We start from the raw sequence: 20,331 nt of genomic DNA on the forward strand, positions 1-20,331 counted from the left end.
GGTTAGGGAGAGCTGTCAGCTCCCAGCAGGGAGTAATGTCTTAGACCTGGAGGCTGCAGAGAAGCATGACTCTAGTTGGCTGAATAATGCCTCCCAAATGTCCGTCGTCAATCCCCAGAAAGTGTGACTGTTACCTTATGTGGCCAAAGGGACTTTGAAGATGCGATTAGATTAAGGCTCTTGAGATGAAGAGATGATCTTGGTTTATCTGTGTGGGCCCAAGGTGATCACAAGGGTCTTTATAAGAGGGAGAGGGAGGAGATCAAAGCGGGTGGTTGGAGAAGGCCATGTGACCACGGAAGCAGAGACTGAAGTGATGGGGCTGTGAGCCAAAGAATGCTGGCAGCTACGGGGAGCTAGAAGCAGCAAGAAAGACTCTCCCTTGGATCCTGCAGAAAATACCAGCCCTGGCCACACCCTGATTTTAGCCTACTAAGGCTTATTTCGGACTTCCGCACTTCTGTATTTGTTACCAGCTACTAAGTGTAAGGTCATTTGTTACAGCAGCCAAGGTAACAAATACAGTGATACACCCGGTATTGTATACCATGGCCTCTCGTGATCTAAAAGGCCCAAAGAAAATAGTGGTATGGTGATGATCTTTAGCGACAGCCGTGCAAGAAAAATTAAATGAAATAGATCAGATAAAAACTAGAAGAGAAGAAAAAAAGAAACAAAAAAGAATCAAAATAAGCTGCAAGGCAATTATTCCATGATATTCCTGTTGTCACTGAGAAGTTCTTAAATTGGAAGGCCAAGTTTAATGCAGAAGTCTTGGAAATTAAAAAGAAATGGATGGAAAAAGATCAAGCAGGAAAAAATAAATTAAGTGGGAAACAGCTACTTGAAACAGATCCAAATCTTGACACATTTGATATCCAGTTCTTGGAGGATGCTGGAAGCAATGTGGAGATAATTGAGTCTTTGTTCCAGGAAATGGATGACCTAGGGCTGGGGGATGAGGAGATGATTCAGACTGCAATCCTGCTGACCTAGAGAGCGATTCCACCGACCAGAGGACTGTCCCCATCTGCAGCGTCTCAGCTGCCACAGCATCACGGCTATGCTCAGAGGGTTTTGATTTTCCTTCTTTCTTTCTCTCCAAGAAGAAATAATTTTCAGGAGAATTTTTTTTTTTTTTTGAGACAGGATCTCGCTCTGTCACCCAGTTTGGAGTGCAGTGGTGCAATTATAGTTCATCGCAGCCTCCACTTACCGGGCTCATGCGAGCCTTCCAAGTAGCTGCGACTACAAGTGTACACCACCACATCTGGTTAATATCTAAAAATTTTTTGTAGAGACAAGGTATCTCTATGTTGCCCAGGCTGATCTCGAACTCCTGGGCTCAAGCAGTCCTCCGACCTCAGCTTCCCAAAGTGCTGTTGTCACAGGCATGAGCCACCATGCCCACCTGAGAATATTCTTCTGATAGCTTTCATTGTTGAACTTAATAAACTGACCTAAAAATTTCAAATTGAAGAAGAAGAAAGAACGTATGCAATGATCATTCTAGGGAATGGTAAGTAGATTTCCTGGGGCAGTTTGAAGTTCTTTTGACAGTGTCAAGTGCCTAGTTGAGATTTAGGGTCATAAATTTGAAGTGTGATAGTTGCAGGCGGGGCGTCTCTGGGAAGGAAACAGTGGAAATACTTCCCTTCCAGTTGGGTTCCTCTGCATTTGGAGGCCTGCCTTGATTCTTCTTTGGCTGAGAGGACCTTCGGCTGTGGTCCTTTGGCTCCTTGGATGCTTCTTGGTGGGGAGGGGCCAACAGGGAGTGGTAGCATGGAAATACAGGAATGGGACACAGCTGGGACTACCAGGAATTCAGAAGAGCAGCTGGTACAATAGACCAGACAGCTGTGGGGAGAGCTATTGGTGACGGAAGAAGGGGATGTGTGAATTTCAGGTGTTGGCCTTGGATACTGGCATTGGGTTGGTGATGAAGTGGGGACAATGGGATATTGGTATTGAGCTGTTGTTGGTTTTGGGGTATTGAGGAGCCAAGGATTGCCATGGATGCTTAGAGCATGGGGCAGCCCTGAGGGACCCCAAGAAGGGCTGCCACCGTGAGGGACAACTAAACTGAAGTGGCTGGAAAAATCAGTAGAATGAAGCTCAACTAAGTCTGTAGAGATGAACGGATCAGTGGCCAGCTAATTTTTTTTTTTTTTTTTTAAAGACGGGGTTTCACCATGTTGGTCAGGTTGGTCTTGAACTCCCGACCTCAGGTGATCCACCCACCTTGGCCTCCAAAGTGCTTGGATTACAGGCGTGAGCCACCACGCCCATCCAGGCCAGCTAATTTTTAAAAAATCTTTTTTTTTTTTTTGTAGATTGCAGGATCTCACCTCATTGCCTAGGCTGATCTCAAACTCCTAGGCTTGAGCGGTCCTCCTACCTTGGCCTTCCAAAGTGCTGGGATTACAGGCGTGAGCTATTGCACCTGGCCAGGGTGGACTTTCTGCTAATACTTAGCAGGACCTCATCAAATGAAGCAGTCCTGAAGGAGAGTGTGGCACGACAGAGTCCGTTTGTATTTTGGAAAGCTAGTTGTTAGCAGAGTTGGATCCAGGTGGAATCGAGCCAGTTAATGACACTCTCAGACTCCTCGTCACTTATCCCCTTGACATCCTTACAGCATGGATGTACTGCTGGTGAGAGGAGGCAAGTAGGACTGGAGCTGAGCAGGGGTAGCTCAGAGACACCTGCCTGTGAAGAAGGCAGGGTAGATGGACTCCCGAGCCTCAGCTCAGTGCGCTGCTCCTTGCTGTAACCTGTCATTGTGGCCCTCACTGCTGTCCACGGATTGCCCAGATACCCAGTCATCCTGCAGCAGCCGAGACTGTGGCTGTACCAGGAGAGCGGGTGGCAGCCAGGCCAGGCCTCCATTCTCTTCTTGAAACTTCAATACCTTCTCCCTGCCCTAACATAGCGACCCTTAACTAATGACCTCAGTATCTCCCGTACCTACTCCACCATGGCACTGTATCTAAACCTACAGCCCCACCTTCCTTCCTGCCACATGAGATGAAATGCCTGTCCTCACTCCCATCTCAGGTCAGCCCCACCTGGCTCTCGCTTCTGCAGTCATCCCTTCCCACGCCATCTGTCCCCCTTTCTCTGCAGGACCACTCTCATCCGTGTATAAACATCCTTTTAAGAAACCTTTCCAGCTGGGCGCAGTGGCTCACACTTGTAATCCCAGCACTTTGGGAGGCCGAGGCGGGCCGATCACGAGGTCAGGAGATCGAGACCAGCCTGGCCAACATGGTGCAACCCCGTCTCTACTAAAAATACCCAAAAAAATTAGCTGGGCATGGTGGCGCACACCTGTAGTCCCAGCTACTCGGGAGGCTGAGGCAGGTGGATCACGAGGTCAGGAGATCGAGACCATCTTGGCCAACGTGGTGAGACCCCGTCTCTACAAAAAATACAAAAATTAGCCCGGCGTGGTGGTGCGCACCTGTAGTCCCAGCTACTCGGGAGGCTGAGGAGGGAGAATTGCTTGAACCCAGGAGGTGGAGATTGCAGCGAGCCGAGATCACGCCACTGCACTACAGCCTGGGCGACAGTGCGAGACTCTGTCTCAAAAAAATGAATAAATAAAAGAAACCTTTCCGTGGCCCCACACCAACCCATTTCTCTTTTCCTTTTCCCAGCACATCTCCTAGGAGTTGTCTAAATTTGGTTTCCCTTCTGTTTTACTGCCGATTCCTTCCTCACCCCACTGTGGCATTTTGAACAGCTGCTTGTAACATGGCAGAAAAGCAGCACAAAAGGATCCATGATGGAAAGTAAGCTTATCTCCTCTCCTCTTCCCAGACACCTGGTTTCCCTCCCTGGAGCCAATTGATGTTACTCATTTCTTGGTGTCCTTGGTATATAAGTAGATACCTCTGTCTACTCTGATGGGGCTCCTATATCCACGCTGACTCTAAAATGCCCTTCTCAGGGTCACCAGTGACCTATACCAGCCCAGAGCTACAGATCACTTCTCTCTTCATCTTACTCAAATTCCCAGCAGCATTTGACATGGCGACCAATTCTGCTACCTTCTCCTCCTTCCTCTGTGGACATTTTTCCTGGTCTCCTCTGCTGGCTCCTCCTCCTCTATCAGTTCTCTAAAGGGTAGTATGCTCAAGGCTCAGTCTTCTATTTTATTCCTCCCTTAGTGTTCTCTGTTCTCAGTCCTATAGCTTCAACACTTTCTATGTACTGATGACCATCACATTAAAATAATCTCCAACCCACCAGGGACCGTGGCCCATACCTGTAATTCAGCACTTTGGGAGGCTGAGGCGGGCAGACCATCTGAGGTCAGGAGTTCGAGACCAGTCTGGCTAACATGGTGAAACCCAGTCTCTACTAAAAGTACAAAAATTAACTGGGCGTGGTGGTGCGCGCCTGTAATCCCAGCTACTCAGGAGGCTGAGGCAGAAAAATCACTTGAACCCGGGAGGTGGAGGTTGCCGTGAGCCGAGATCGTGCCACCGCACTCCAGCCTGGGCGACAGAGCAAGATTCCATCTCAAAAAAAAAAAAAAAACAAAAAAAACAACCTCCAACCCCTGTCTTTTTCCAAGAGCTCTAAACTCACATCTAACTTCCTAAATATTATTCCTCCTGGAGAGTTAATGGCATCTCAAACTTAAAGAAATACTAGTTTTTTCAGCCAGGCACAGTGGCTCACACCTGTAATCCCAGCACTTTGGGAGGCTGAGGCAGGTGGATCACTTGAGGTCAGGAGTTCAAGACCAGCCTGGCCAACATGGTGAAACCCTGCCTCTACTAATAATACAAAAATTATCCGGGTGTGGTGGTGCACATCTGTAGGAGTCTGAGGCAGGAGAATTGCTTGAATACAGGAAGTGGAGGTTGCAGTAAGCCGAGATCATGCCATTTCACTCCAGCCTGGGTGACAGAGTGAGACTCTGTCTCAAAAAAAAAAGAAAAGAAAAGAAATACTATTTCTCCTCCAAATGATGCACCATTCACCCATTTGCTCAGACAACTGAGCTCACCCCTTGAGCGAGCATCCAAGTCATCAGAAAGACGCATCGGCTCCCTTTGCAGGATGTATCTTAAATCCAGCCTCTTCTTACACCTCCGCGACTGCCCCTAGCGAAGCCACCATCGTCTGTCACCTGGAATACAACAGCTTCTTCCCCAAAGTGCCACAGTTCAGCCAGCGTGGGCTTTGACAATATCACTCCTCTACTTGAGACACAGCCTTCCAGTGGTTTCCCGCTTCGCTTAGGATAAAATCCCACCACCTTACTATGGCCCTGCATGGTCTACCCCTCCTCCAGACCCCCACCCTGTCTCACTCCACTCCCTCACTCTCCTGCAATGTGCTGGCACACGCTGTTGGCTCCTTGCTGCTCCTTCTCTTTGGAATGCGCTCCCTCTAGACCTTCGGGGGCTGCCTCCTTCTCATGAGCTCTCGGGACTCAACCCAAATGTGACTTTTGCTAAGAAGCCCTCTCTGACCACTACCAGACCTCGCTACCAGTTTTATCTTCTGTACAGCCCTTCTCACTTCCCAAAATTACTTGTGCACGTGCTTGGAATGTAAGCTCCTTGAGAACAAGGCCTCTGATTTGCTTCATACTCTAATGCCTGGCACAGAGTAAGAGCTTAATCAACATTTGCTGATTGACTCCTGAAATGAAAGAGCAGGCTGATAAGGACAAGGTCTGTAAGGGCTGGGAATCCTTCCTAGATAATCATACTCATCTGTGGTCTCTTTAGAGTTTTTAAAAAAAGTTCTTAAACACAGCCCTCTCCATCAATCCTGCCTAACTTAACAACTGAGACTTGGCAGTGGTCAGAAAGGCAGCCCTATTTAACTTCTTCCTCCGCTGTCCTTACACCAAAAACCCAGTGAAAGTGTCATTCAGCCACATTGTATTAATATGCACTACACTTATTAGAGCAGTGGCTAATAAGTATAGAGAGCCTTCTCTCCCTGTATTCCTTTTCTTTTTTTAAAAAAACGGGGTTTCACCATGTTGCCCAGGCTGGTCTTGAACTCCTGACCTCAGGTGATCCGCCCGCCTTGGCCTCCAAAGTGCTTGGATTACAGGCGTGAGCCACCACGCCTGGCCTTTCCCTGTATTCCTTACCTTACCCCCACCCCGGCCCCCGCCAACCCGTCTTTCCCCTTTGGTATCAAGGGGAGGCAAGCTGACTTCGCATCAGACCTAGGAGAAGTGGGAAGGGCTTGACATTACCTTATCTCCCTATGGGGAGATGTAAAATTTGCCTATAAATAAAATTTTATTATTTAGCTTGAATATTAAATTTCATCGGCATGCAGCATGTGTTTTATTATCTGTAGCAGACACTAACGTGTACTTAAAAATGAAATTCTGGAACGCTGCCCTGGCTTGCAGAATGCCAGTAAAGAAATTTGAATATGGTCTTGGAGAGCTGGTCCAGACCTTGCCTTCCTAAACGGCACAGGCATTCGGCATTTTTACATTCATGTAGCACTTTGCAGCGATGGTAAAGATGCTGTAATTGTGCCTCTAGCAGCGTCTACACTGCTGCTGCTAATCTATTGCAGCCTGGAAAATAACACACTACAGCCAAAGACGTTGGAATCGCGTCCAAAGTAAGCATTAGTATACTGTAAATGAGCGTGGAGGGAATTCCATGAGAAAGGTACAGAGAACCTGCGATCGCTGTCCTCCCTGTCCACCAGCCTTTTCTTCTTCTTCTTATGATTTTTTACCTCTTGCTCCTTTGTTCCTGGCTGCGCTCCAGAGAAACTCTTCTCCAGCGTTAATGTACCTATGAAGCACCTGGGGATCTTGTTAAAATGAGTCTGATTCAGCAGTCCTCGGGTGGAGCTCAGTTCTAATGAACTCTCAGCTGACGCTGCTGGTCATCAGACCACAGTCTGAGTAGCCAAACTCTAGAACTGCCGCATCCAATAAGATGCCATTAACCGCAAATGGCTATTTAACTTAAAAGATTCAGTTCCTCGGTTTCACTACCACATTTCAAGTACTCCATGGCACATGTGGCTGGTGGCTGTTGTGTCGATGGTCCGGAGATAGAACATTCCCATCCCATGCAGAAAGGTCTACGGGAGGCCGGGTGCAGTGCCTCATGTCTGTAATCCCAGCACTTTAGGAGGCTGAGGCAGGAGGATCACTTGAGGTCAGGAGTTTGAGACCAGCCTGGCCGACATGGTGAAACCTGTCTCTATTAAAAATACAAAAATTAGCCAGATGTGCTCGCTGGAACCCAGGAGGCAGAGGTTGTAGTAAGCTGTGGTCATGCCACTGTACTCCAGCCTAGGCGGCAGAGTGAGACTCTCTCAAAAAAGAAAAAAAAAAGGTCTACAGGATATCGCAGCTCTACAAAACTGGCACTCTTGGAAATATAATCCCAGAAGTGTAATAAGGTACTCTTCCCTGAAGGGACTAAGGGCGAACAAAACTACACTTGAAGCCGGGTGTGGTGGCTCACGCCTATAATCCCAGCACTTTGGGAGGCTGAGGTGGTGGATCACCTGAGGCTGAGAGTTCGAGACCAGCCTGACCAACATGGGGAAACCCCATCTCTACTAAAAATACAAAATTAGCCAGGCATGGTAGTGCATGCTTATAATCCCAGCTACTACTTGGGAGGCCAAGGCAGGAGAATTGCTTGAACCCAGGAGGTGGAGGTTGTGGTGAGCCGAGATTGCACCATTGCACTCCAGCCTGGGCAACAAGAGCAAAAACTCGAATGTCTCAAAGAAAAAAACAAAAAAAAAACTCCACTTGAGAGCAAATGCTTAAGTGCAGTGTATCTTCATGTCCCGGTGAAAGTCCTCAGCCTTACTTTGCCATTTTCCACTTCCTCCTGTGCAGACCCACCACCACCACGGCTGCATTTGTGTCAGTAACGACCTCGGCCATCACTTCTGGGATGTGCTGGAGACATGGAGGAACTGCTCTTTTGTCTTCTGCCTGGTAACTCAGTGGAGGAGGGACATTTACTCCCCAGACCCCACAGTCCCTCCCCCCTGCACCACCCCCGCCCCGCCCTCTGTACTTGTTAGAGGGCCCATAATGTGGCAGGGGAGCTTTGCAGGAGAGTCCAGGGAACCCAAGGCCCTTTGTCTGCTGCTTCCACCCCTCTGAGCATCTTCATTCCACCGGGAGGTGCAGAGAAGGGAAATTACTGGAGAACTGAGTCGAGTCTGCACACATTGGAGCAATAAAGCAATGAGACCCAGCTCCCTCCTCTCAAACTGATTCCAGCAGTTGCTGCAACAATTCACAGCAAAAAGTTCTCCAGCTGCAGAAGGAGGGAGGGCGGGCGGAGAGAGATTTTCCAAGAATGCCTTTCGTGTGGACTCAGTGCTGTCGTTTTCCTGGCAATTCTGTGAACCGGGACCTGGGGCGATTTCCCAAAGTGCAGTTGGTGTGTCTGTGGCCTCCTCAAGAAATCGCATAACCGAGAGGCACATAACTGGGGGGCCCAGGAAATGCCTGCCTCACCACCCTCAGAGCTCATGGCCCAGGAGCGCTGGAAGGTGCTAGAGGACCAGCACAGCTCGCTGTCTGGGTGGAGAGGTTTTGCCCTGAGATAAACAGTGAGGGGCTGGCCTGGAGCTGAACTCAGGCAGCCTTCTTTCTTGGGCAAGGGCTCTGCTAATTCACATTGGAATAACTCCTCTGTCTATAAATTTACATGCAAAGCTGACGCCGTCCATCCCAAATAACCAGGTTAATCCTGTAACCAACTAGTAGACATGTCGGTGGCAACACAGATGGAAAGGATCCCGAGGTGTGAGTCAGAAGGGCTGGGCTCAGTCTGCCTCCGGCCTTTACCATTGTGTGACTTGGAGCACGTCTCCTTTCTTCTCTGGGCCTCAGTTTACTTATCTGTAAAAGCAGGCTAGTATCTATTTTTCAGAGTTGTTCAGCATTTGGTACAGAGTACTGGGTGCTCAATAAATGCTGATGTAGCCATTTCATACTTACAAGGTGCTGGGGACTGAGCAAGGCAGTAGGGGAGATGATGACACGGTTCCTGTCCTCATGGAGTTGACTATGTGGAGAGGGAGACAGATACTAAGCAAAGATTCATATGAAAAAGTGTAAAATAACAACTGTCACAGATGCAACAGAGAGGGTTACAAAAAGTCATGAGAATCTGTAACGGGGGAACTGACCTAGTCTGGGAGGCTGACTTCCTTGTGCACGTGATAATTGAGCTGAGAGCTCAGAGGTGATGGGGGTTAACTGGACATAGCATGTGCAAGGGTCCTGTGGCACGAGAGTGCTTGGCAGTCTACATGGGGCAGAAAGAGGATTGGTGTGGCAGGATGGCAGACAGTAAGGAGACATGTAGAGAAAAGAGAGACTGGAAAGGGAGTTGAGATAAAATTGTACATAGGAGCCTAGCATTGTGCTAGATTATGGAGATCAAACCAATTATAAACACCTCTGACCTCAGGGAGTTTACAATCTGCTGAAACGGGATGATAGCTGTGAAGTGTCCTTTCAATATTCTTTGGTATATTAAATCTATTATTGAATCTTGGGCTTTGAATTTCTAAAACACTGACCTCTTGCACACACACATAGTCCATCTGCAGAGAACCGAGAGGGGATCAGACCCAGCTTCCCAAAGAGGTCCAGAGATGTTATGGGAGAATGAGTCCTGTCTGACCAGGAACGTCCCTTTTCTGCAAAAACGCCCTGCCTGCTCCACACTGACCACTGGCTCTTGAAAGAAAAGCTGGAATGTCCCTGTGAATTCCATCCATTTGCCTTCTGACTCCACAAACGGTTTGCATTAGGGGACCATAGTGCTTTTCTGCCTTCATTCTTTCCAGATGAGGGTAGAGCCGCGGGCATAACAGGCTGAACGAGTGGGGTGACAGATGCCTCCAGTCAATCCCAGGAAGCCTTCTGCTGGAGCCAAGGAGAAGTGCCCCAACGTCATCCACTTAGAATGGCTCAGCCCAAGAACTGGAAACCTCTGAGCAGGGAAGGGGAAGCCGTATTCCGGGCAACGGGTGTACCTTTGTTCTTACCCTAGGCGCAGTGGCTCAGTTTCCTGACCTGCTCCACGGAAGGTGACTTAACGGTGGGGACTCCAGGAGCAGCAGCAGCAGCAGGAGTGGCACTCAGGCTCTGGGAATGAATCTTAGTCCACACGCTCTTCGTTTGCCTCTAAGTAAACTGAATATTACTGGTAAGCCCCATTCTATAAAGTGGTAGCAATGCAATCTTAGTCAATTTGGGGTTTCTCTTCATTGTTTTACCTGGGATTGCATGTAAAGTCTGAGGAGGTGTATGGAGAAGTAAGGGGGTTGGGCGTGGGTGTTAGGAATCTGTTAGGAGAATAGATTCTGGAACCAGGCTGTCTGGGTTCAAATCCCAGCCGTGCTTCTTGCCGGCCCTGGGACCTTAGCTAAGTTATTTATCCTCATAACGGCTGTAATTTTCTCATCCGTAAAATGGGGAGAAAAATAGCACCTTCTGTACTGAGCTGTTGTGAGGACTGAATGAGGTAGTATAAATGAAGTTCTGTAGAACGAATGCTACATCTAATACATATTTGCTTCTTTTAACACGGGGCTTTGGCATTGTTATCCTCCCCGAAGCCCACGGTCTGGCCTCTGGGTTCCTGGGACGCAGAATCCACATCCAGCCCATTCTTCAACACACAGGACCGTAAGGCAGAGCCAGCATGAAGCAGGACCCGGAGTTGGGGAAGGCTCTCTGGGACCCCAGTCAGCCTGGACACCCCACAGTGACCCCTTCTGCCTGCGCACTTGACCTGAAAGGGCCCCAGCATCCACGGCGACCTTCCCAAGGGACCCCACCATCTGCAGTCTTTATTTTCCTCTGCCTCCTCTCCTACCTTCCAATCACAATCTTGTTTTTCCGCTGGAGGCTGAGAGCCCCATCCTCACTCATCCTCATCTCTCTGCCGCATAGATATCCCCCGAGCTTTGGTGACTCCAAAGCCAAAATTACTTTGTTCTCAGAGCTTTGATGAGTATTCGCTTCCCTTGAGCGGCAAGCAAGGATCCTTTGGCTGGTCGAATGAGGGAAGGAAAAACTTCCCAGGCCAGGGGCAAAAGGAAATGTTGGGGATCGGGAAGCAGGGTCCTGTTAAATTGTCAGATGCTTTCTCCGCACACTGTCCTGTCACCTTACTAAGGATCAGCGTCAGGTTAGTGTCCAGTGGGGGGAGTAGCAGCATTAGTGCCAGAGGCCTGCTGCTGCAGCATGGGTGACACTGTGCTATACCCTGCTGTGCTCCAAAGAGAGCAGCAAACTGAGTCCCAGGAAGGAACTCCTGGAGAATCCCTGCAGTCGGTGCATCAGGAATTAGGCTCTCAGACAACTGGCCCAGCCAATCACTGTCCCCAGGTGCACCAGGCCGCCCCCCAGGCACTCAGCCAGCTGCTAATGCTAGCGTTGAAAGTGCTTCCTGCTAACCAGCCCAATCAAGCTATTTCTGATTACACAGTGAAACTTACCCTGGCAAAAAGAGGACCAGATTTACACATCCTTCTGGAGCCAGTTTCCATGGAGATCCACTCTTCTGTCTCCCAGCCGTGCTTTCCACTTTGCTGGGCCTTGAACACACCAAGCTTGCAACCATGCCGGGGCCTTTGCACTCCCTGCCACTTCTGTCCGGAAGGCAGCTCTTCCCCGCACATCCACGTGGCTGCGGCTTTCATCTCCTTCAGGTTGTTGATCAATTGTTATCTTATCAGTGAGAACTTCCTGACATCTTGTTTTAATTTGTACTTTTTTATAGAGATGGGGTCTCACTATGTTGCCCAGGCTGGTCTCGAACTCCTGAACTTGAATCCTCCCACCTCAGCCGCTCAAAGTCCTGGGATTACAGATGTGACTCACCAGGCCTGGCCCTGGCATCCTGTTTAAATTGCTATCCTACTGATACCCATTTTCCACTTCCTTTCTTTTTCTCCAAGGCAGTTTTATTATTTGGTTATTGCTTTTCTTTTGATACAGGGTCTTGCTCCGTCACCCAGGCTAGAATGCAATGGTGTCATCACAGCTCAGCGCAGCCTCAACCTCCCAGGCTCAAGCAATCCTCCTGCCTCAGCTTCCCTAGTAGCCAGTACTGCAGACCTTCACCACCACACCTGGCTAGTTTTTGTATTTTTTGTAGAGACGAGGCCTGACAGCAATGTTGTCAAGGCTGGCCTCAAACTCCTGCTCTTGGCGATCCTCTCACCTTGGCCTCCCATGAGCCCTGCTTGTCCTATTTATTGTTTATTTTCTTCTCCCCATTCCATGATGGCGGGGACTTTGTCTTGTTCATTGCTTTATGAAGGAAGGAATAAAAGGGACTTCATGGCTAGACACAGTGGCTCACGCCTGTAATCCCAGCACTTTGGGAGGCTGAGGCGGACAGATCATCAGGTCAGGAGATCAAGACCATCCTGGCTAACACGGTGAAACCCCGTCTCTATTAAAAATACAAAAAATCAGCTGGGCGTAGTAGCACATGCTTGTAGTCCCAGCTACTCAGGAGACTGAGGTAGGAGAATCGCTTGAACCCGAGAGGCAGAGGTTGCAGTGAGCTGAGATTGCACCATTGCACTCCAACCTGGGCAACAGAGCAAGACTCTGTCTCAAAAAAAAAAAAAAAAAGGATTTCATGGAGCTGGCTGCCTTTTCCCCATAGTATACACAAAGCAGTAAAGCCCAGAGAGTTTAAGTGACTTGGCCAATAGCTGTATGGTAGAGACGGGGTTTCACAGTCTTGCCCAGGCTGGTCTCGAACTCCTGACCTCAGGCAATCTGCCCGCCTCGGCCTCCCAAAGTGCTGGGATTACAGTCGTGAGCCACCGCGCCGGCGCATTTATTCTTTTATGTATTGGGTGAATAATCTACCACTGAGCCCTGCTTTGTCTGTAGCTCTCAGGTACAAATCCCTAGGACTTTGGGAGGATGTAATAGCTATACAACCCTACAGCTACCAGTAGAGGAGGGTCATCTCTCCTGCTTAATTTCTAACGAACTTGTTCCCTGAGCACATCTTGCTTTGTCCAGCCTTTCCATGGTTTTTTTTTTTTTTTTTTTTTGAGACAGAGTTTTGCTCTTGTTATCCAGGCTGGAGTGCAATGGCGCAATCTCAGCTCACCGCAACCTCCACCTCCTGGGTTCAAGTAATTCTCCTGCCTCAGCCTCCTGAGTAGCTGGGACTACAGGCGCACATCACCATGCCCAGCTAATTTTTGTATTTTTAGTAGAGACGGGGTTTCACCATGTTGACCAGGATGGTCTCGATCTCTTGACCTCGTGATCCATCCGCCTCGGCCTCCCAAAGTGCTGGGATTACAGGTGTGAGCCACCGCGCCCGGCTTCCATGGGTTTGCTTCCACATCACCATTATCTAGATGCACCTACGATTCTCTCCTTTCCAGCTCCCGTTGAAGGGGTTCTATCCTCATTCTCTGGGAAGCCTTCTTGGGTGCCTCAGTTGGGAGTGATCTTTGCCTCCTACACACTCCTAGTTCACTTTTTCTGTCCTATAAAGGCACTTTCAAGAGTCTGTCTCATATCTAGTTGTTTGTATGCAAGGCTTGGTGCGGCCCCAGGTTAAAGGCTGCATTTCCCATCTCAATATCCCCTGTTTGCACTGGCCCCAAGAAGGGAGTGGATATATAGAATCAGTATCTCTTCAGCCTCAGTCCTCCCTCTCCCCTCAAAAAACATCGATTTGTACCTGAGAGCTAGAGACAAAGCGGGGCTCAGTGACAGATTATTCACCCAATACACAAAAGAATAAATGGGCCGGCGCGGTGGCTCACACCTGTCATCCTAGCACTTTGGGAGGCCAAGGTGGGCATATTGCCTGAGGTCAGGAGTTCAAGACCAGCCTGGGCAACACGGTGAAACCTCGTCTCTACTAAAATACAAAAAATTAGCTGGATGTGGCTGTGTGTGCCTGTAATCCCAGTTACTTGGGAGGCTGAGACAGGAGAATCACTTGAACCCAGGAGGTGGAGGTTGCAGTGAGCCAAGATCACACCACTGCACTCCAACCTGGGTGACAGAGCAAGACTCCATCTCCAGGGGAAAAAAAATAGAATAAATGGAGACTGGACATGGAGGCTCACCCCTGTAATCCAAGTACTTTGGGAGACCGGGGTGGGCTGATCACTTGAGGTCAGAAGTTTGAGCCAGCCTTGCCAACATGATAAAACCCCATCTCCACTGAAAATACAAAAATTGGCTGAGTGCGGTGGCTTATGCCTGTAATCCCAACACTTTGGGAGGCTGAGGCGGGCAGATCACCTGAGGTCAGGAGTTCAATATCAGCATGACCAACATGGAGAAACCCCATCTCTACTAAAAATACAAAATATTAGCTGGGCTTGGTGGTGCATGCCGGTAATCCCAGCTTCTTGGGAGGCTGAGGCAAAAGAATCGCTTGAACCTGGGAGGCAGAGGTTGTGGTGAGCCAAGATCGTGCCATTGTACTCCAACCTGGGCAACAAGAGTGAAACTTCGTCTCAAAAAAAAAAAAATACAAAAATTAGCTGGGCACATTGGTGTGTGCCTGCAGTCCCAGCTGCTCAGGAGGCTGAACCACAAGAATTGCTTAAACTCAGGAGGTGGAGTTTGCAGTGAGCCGAGATGTGCCTCTGCACTCCAGCCTGGGTGACAGAGTGAGACTCTGTCTCAAAAAAAAAAAAAAGAATAAATGGAGAGATGGCTCCCTCCAACTTGTGTCTATGTCGTTCACTCCTTGTGGGCAGGATTAGCATGTGATCATTCTTTGACGCTCCCCCTAGTACCTGCCCCTGGGTTGTAGGAGGCGTTCAGTACCTCTTTATGGAAGGCACTAAGGAAGGAGCAGTGCAAGATGTCCAGATTCTTTTCAAGTTTAATTCTGATGCTGCGAACAAATAGGAAAATAGTCGTTCCCCGAGAGCCACACCTTTTGCACCGAAGCCCCCACCTTAGTATGAGGGTTAGACCCAAGTCAAATGCTCCACCTCTGAGCCCAGTGAGGCTGGCAGGCCCACGGCAGGGACACCAGAGGATGAGACCACAGCTCTCAGAGGAGACTCCACCAGGGCCAACATTAACAAGGAGAAGATGGGGGCAGCTTGCAAGCAGACTTCCTCAGCCTCAGTCCTCCATCTCCCTCCAAACACTTCTAAACAACTCAAGCACCCGCTGACAGCTGAGATGGGAGAGGCAAACCCCGGATGGGGTTTCCAGCTTGGATTTCACATAATGAGGCTTCGGAATCCGGGAGGTGATTACAAGCCCACTGAAGAGGGACCACCTACAGATTCTGGAACCTTTCACTGCTCTACCGCATGTGGCTCGACACGTCCGGCTCAGCAGGAAGCAGCTCTTGGATGAGAAGGAGGAAAACACAGACACCGTAACAGCACAGTTTAGAAGTCAAGGGCTTAAGAATTCCGCGGTGGAGATGGGATCACGGAAGGGTGACCTGGGGTTGGAGGGACTGTGTCCTAGTTCTCAGCATTTACCAAGAGCAGGGATTGAGGAGGGTCCAGAACACACCCTACCAAGTCCACACCCTCACATGAGTCCCAGCCACCAGCCAGGATGTGTTTATTCAATTTTTTTTCATGGTCAAAAATCAGATATGTTTATTGATTTTATTAGTAGCAATTTTCAAATCGTGGAGCTGGAGAGAAATTGGGTTTCACCATTGAGTGGTCTCATTTACAGATGACACTACCAAGGCAGAGAGAGGGAAGGCGGGTTCCCTGGTGTCACACAGGCTGGGAGGGGCGCTCAGCCGGGCTGGGGTTTCAGATCCTTGTCCCTGGTGCTGTCTGTCAGCCCACTCTGTTATTCACTCAAGTAAGAGCCAGGAAGGAACCAAACAAGCCTAGCATTCTATCCACTCCTTCCCTTCCTTCCTTCCTTCCTTCCTTCCCTCCCTCCCTCCCTCCTACCTTCCCTCCTTCCTTCCTTCCCTCCTTCCTTCCTTCCTTCCCTCCCTCCCTCCCTCCTACCTTCCCTCCTTCCTTCCTTCCCTCCTTCCTTCCTTCCATCCTTCCTTTCTTTCGAGACAGAATCTCACTCTGTTGCCCAGGATAGAAAGTGCTGGCATGATCTCGGCTTACTGCAACCTCTGCCTCTCAGGTTCAAGCAATTCTCCTGCTTCAGCCTCCTGAGTAGCTGGACTACAGGCATGCACCACCACACCTGGCTAATTTTTTTTTTTTTTTTAAGACGGGGTTTCACCATGTTGGTCAGGCTGGTCTTGAACTCCCGACCTCAGGTGATCCACCCGCCTTGGCCTCCAAAGTGCTTGGATTACAGGCGTGAGCCACCATGCCCGGCCCAACCTGGCTAATTTTTATATTTTTAGTAGTATGGGGTTTTGCCATGTTGGCAAGGCTGGTCTCAAACTCCTGACCTCAAGTGATCCACCTGCCTCGGCCCCACTAAGTGCTGGAATTACAAGCATGAGCCACCACGCCCGGCCCAATCCATTCAGTTATTGTCTGAAGAGCTGAGCTGTGTGAAGCCCAGCCCCTTGGAAGGTGCTGGGGTTGGGTTGGGGTAGCCAGTGAGACCCTCGTGTACTAGTACATCTTCTCACTTTCTCCCTGGACTGTCCCTAGGAGTGAGGTGATGGGGACTGTGTTCCTTATTTTATAGAAAATGCAGTTGTGGCTCAGAGAGGTTAAATCACTTGCCCGGGGTCACACAGCTAGAAAGTGATGAACTTGTGATTCAAACGCAGGTCAGTCTGATACCAAGCCTCTGCCCTTCCAGGGTGCTAGACTCCAGGGAGGTGGCCTAGAATAGTTGAGGCAGGAGCTGTCATATAGCCGAGAAAGAACTTTGGGAGCTATAGCAAGGAAGACAAAGAAAATTGCATTTTTGGGCTGGGCACGGTGGCTCACGCCTGTAATCCCAGCACTTTGGGAGGCCGAGGCGGGTGGATCACCTGAGGTCAGGAGTTCGAGACCAGCCTGACCAATATGGTGAAACCCCGTCTCAAAAAAAAAAAAGAAAGAAAATTGCATTTTTGATGCCAAAGATTCTTAGTCACAGAGGTATGGCTACCAGGCCCTCAGACTGTCACTTAATTGCCACAGGCAGGGCTCTGAAAAGCCTACTCTTTTCTACTCTGACTTCAAACAGATTCACCAGGCAAGAAAGGCCAGCTGGTGAGACAACGTTTCTCAGAGATGGGGCTTGCAGGGAAAGGTCAGAGGAACTGTCCCCGGGTTCCTCAGAGGAGGCAGAGGAGTTGGGAGTAGTTAGCAGTAACTAACACCAGCCTGGGCATCTAGAGGGCATGGCCAGGGGGAGGCTCAAGGGAGCAGGCAGGGCTGGGGCGTGGAAGCCGGCCAGAGTCCAGCCTAGCCTTGGGCCGGGCCCAGAAACCAGTCATGTTAAACAATGCATTACACAACCATCTCATTAACTACATCAATCCAGAAGGTCAAACTAACTCACTCCAGCCTCTGCAGGGCTCTGGTGAGTGGGTGAGGGAGGACAGGTTCCTGAATGCCGGGGACTTGGGTCCACACTGGTTTAATTAGCTCCATGATTTCCGCTTCCCTTGGGTACCACCTTGCACGCCAGGCTGCTGACAGCTGCCTGGTGCCCTTAGAGAAGCCAGAAAAAGAGGGGGGTGCCCAGGCAGTGGGCCAGGCCAGCCAGGGCAGGGAGTCTGGGTTTGGCAGAGCGGTGATACAAAGACCAGGGCCGGAGAAACCATATTAGGGCTCAGGATGAAAGGATGAGGAGAGGCTGGGGGTGGGAAAAGGAGCCTGGCAAGCTTACAGAGTGTGAGGCAAACCAGGGCACCGGGTTCAAGACAGGCGCCAGAAGGAACACGAAGGTGTCATTGGCCGAGCTGGGGCATTGCCAGTTACAGACCTGACAGACCAGAGGGATTCAGCAGACGGAACTGAGGCAACTGGTTAGGACTGGAGAACTCGAGGGAAGTCACAGAACTCGAGGAACGATAATGAAGGTAATGGTAAGGTCGGAAAACTAGAACAACAGTTCTCAAAGTCTAGGCCCTAGAATAGCGGCATTAGTATCACCTGAGAACTTCTTAGAAATGTACAATCTTGGGCCTACCCTAGGCCTTCCAAATCAGACTCTTCGGGAAAGGCTCAGCAATCTGTGTTTTAGTAAGACCTGCGGGTCTTCCCGATGCAGGATGAAGCTTGAAAACCACTTGGCCACTCAGTGTGCTTGGTCCATGGACCAGCACCATCGACGAGATGACGCTGAGAGTTTGTTACAAATGCAGACGCTCAGGCCTGGCCCTAGACCTACTGAGTTTGCAGTTTAACAAGACCCTTGGGGGGGTCCCATGTACCTTACAATTTGACAAGGGCTTCACCTGAGCTCCGCTGACCTGGGATTCTTTGGCCTGAGTGCGAATGGTGCTGTGTCTAAGTCTAGGGCCACCCAGTTCCAGACACAGGCAAAGGCTGTCCTCAGTACTCAAAAATTTAGACTGCTGCCAGAAAATGTCACCAGGAAAAATAATGGCTTCACTGAGCCTGCAAAGGTGCCCAGCCTAGATATTGTGCAGAAAGCCGATTGCAAAGGCAACAAGACAAACAGTCCGACGGTACTATTCATATTCCACGGGAGACAGCTGGAGCCCCTGAGATGCAGGCGGGCTCCCAGCCCTCTGTGATGTGGAGATGATTTAAGAAGATGCAGCCGAGGGTGGCCGCAGCAACTGAAAAATCCACCGAGACACTCCTGAGAAGGAAAAGCTGCTGAGACAGCAGGCTGGACCCGTCCCCGCTGCCCACGATGACCCGGGATTCTCATCCTTTCCAGGGAAACCAGTGGGCAGCATTGATGAATGACAGGAGGGGGCCTTGCCTCCAAGGCTCCAAGGCCGAATAAGAATGGCTTTACCTTCTTGATGCCAGAAAGAATCCCCGTTTCTTCCACCTCCCTGATGGCTTCCTGGTGTTTGTGACTCTACCAGACTAGCTTTTCCGTTCCTCCCAATAATAGCTGCTAATTAATATTTAGTGAGGGTTTACCAAGTGCCAGGCTCTTGAGCTAAGTACCTTGCATGTACTTTTTACTTTTCTTTTAATTTTTTTTCTTTTTTAAAGATGAGGTTTCATCACGATGGCCAGGCTGGTCTTGAACTCCTGACCTCAGGTGATCCATCCACCTCAGCCTCCCAAAGTGCTGGGATTACAGGCATGAGCCACCACGCCCATGTATGTACATTTTTCATGTAATCCTCTCAACAAGTCTAGGAAGGTACTACTATTTTCAGTATTTACTAACAGTAAGTACAGTATTTCCTAAATACTGAAAACATTTCTTATTCTACAGATGAAAATTGAGAGTAGAGGTTGGTAAATAGCTGTCCGAAGTCAGCTAGATAGAAAGAAGGCATCCCGACCCCAGGCTCTCCAGCCAGCCACTGTCTTTATTCCTCAGTGTGGTCCTTAGACCAGCAGCCATAGCGTTATTTGGGGCTTGTGATGCAAAGACTCTCAGGCCCTGCCCAGACTTGCAAAATCACACTCAGCATTTTATTTGTAATTAATTATTTATTTTTTTGAGACTGAGTCTTGCTCTGTCACCAGGCTGGAGTGCAGTGGCGCAATCTCGGCTTACTGCAACCTCCACCTCCCGGGTTCAAGTGATTCTTCCGCCTCAGCCTCCCGAGTAGCTGGGACCACAGGCGCATGCCAAGACGCCTGGCTAATTTTTTTTTTGTATTTTTAGTAGAGACGGGGTTTCACTGTGTTGGCCAGGATGGTCTCGATCTCTTGACCTCGTGATCCGCCCGCCTCAGCCTTCCAAAGTGCTGGGATTACAGGCGTGAGCCACCACGCCTGGCCCAGACTCAGCATTTTAAACCCAATCCCCCAGAGCTGGTATGCACATTGCAGTTTGAGAAACGTGCCTGGTTCTAAGCGCTTCCTTCCCTTGCAAGATGCAAATCCCTCTTGCGTGCGGAACACAGCTGATGTCAGTCAGAGATACTTCAACGGGAATGAGTTTCAGCTCTTCTCTGGGAAGCAGGATGTTAGGAACCAGGCTGTTGAGGGACAGAAGGAAGCGGAAGGGAGAGAAAAGGAAAAGTGTGTGCCTTTGTAATTGCCATCATCAGAAACAGGTTGGCCTAGAAGTCCGTATCCCAAGGTGAAGCAATGAGTGCTTTTTTCCTGCATGTTGCAGAGCTGAGAGAACAGACAGCCCGTGTAGACAGCAGTGAGAAACAGCTGCAAGGAGGCGTTTCTGGGTTTTATTTCCCCTAGGCCTCAGCATCCTTACCTTGGTGGGTGAGGGTAATGAGTCCACCTGCCTACCTCACAGGAGTGCCT

At 49.6% G+C, this 20,331-nt stretch overlaps 1 pseudogene; it reads left to right on the forward strand.

Annotated features, from left to right (window-relative positions):
* The first annotated feature begins 548 nt into the window (after positions 1 to 548).
* LOC105720871 (RWD domain-containing protein 1-like) lies at positions 549 to 5,574 on the forward strand (annotated as a pseudogene).
* Positions 5,575 to 20,331: the final 14,757 nt, after the last annotated feature.

The sequence above is a fragment of the Aotus nancymaae genome, unplaced genomic scaffold (genome assembly GCF_030222135.1).
Source record: "Aotus nancymaae isolate 86718 unplaced genomic scaffold, 86718_ANA_hifiasm-v0.15.2.pri h1tg000003l, whole genome shotgun sequence".
Lineage (NCBI taxonomy): Eukaryota > Metazoa > Chordata > Mammalia > Primates > Aotidae > Aotus > Aotus nancymaae.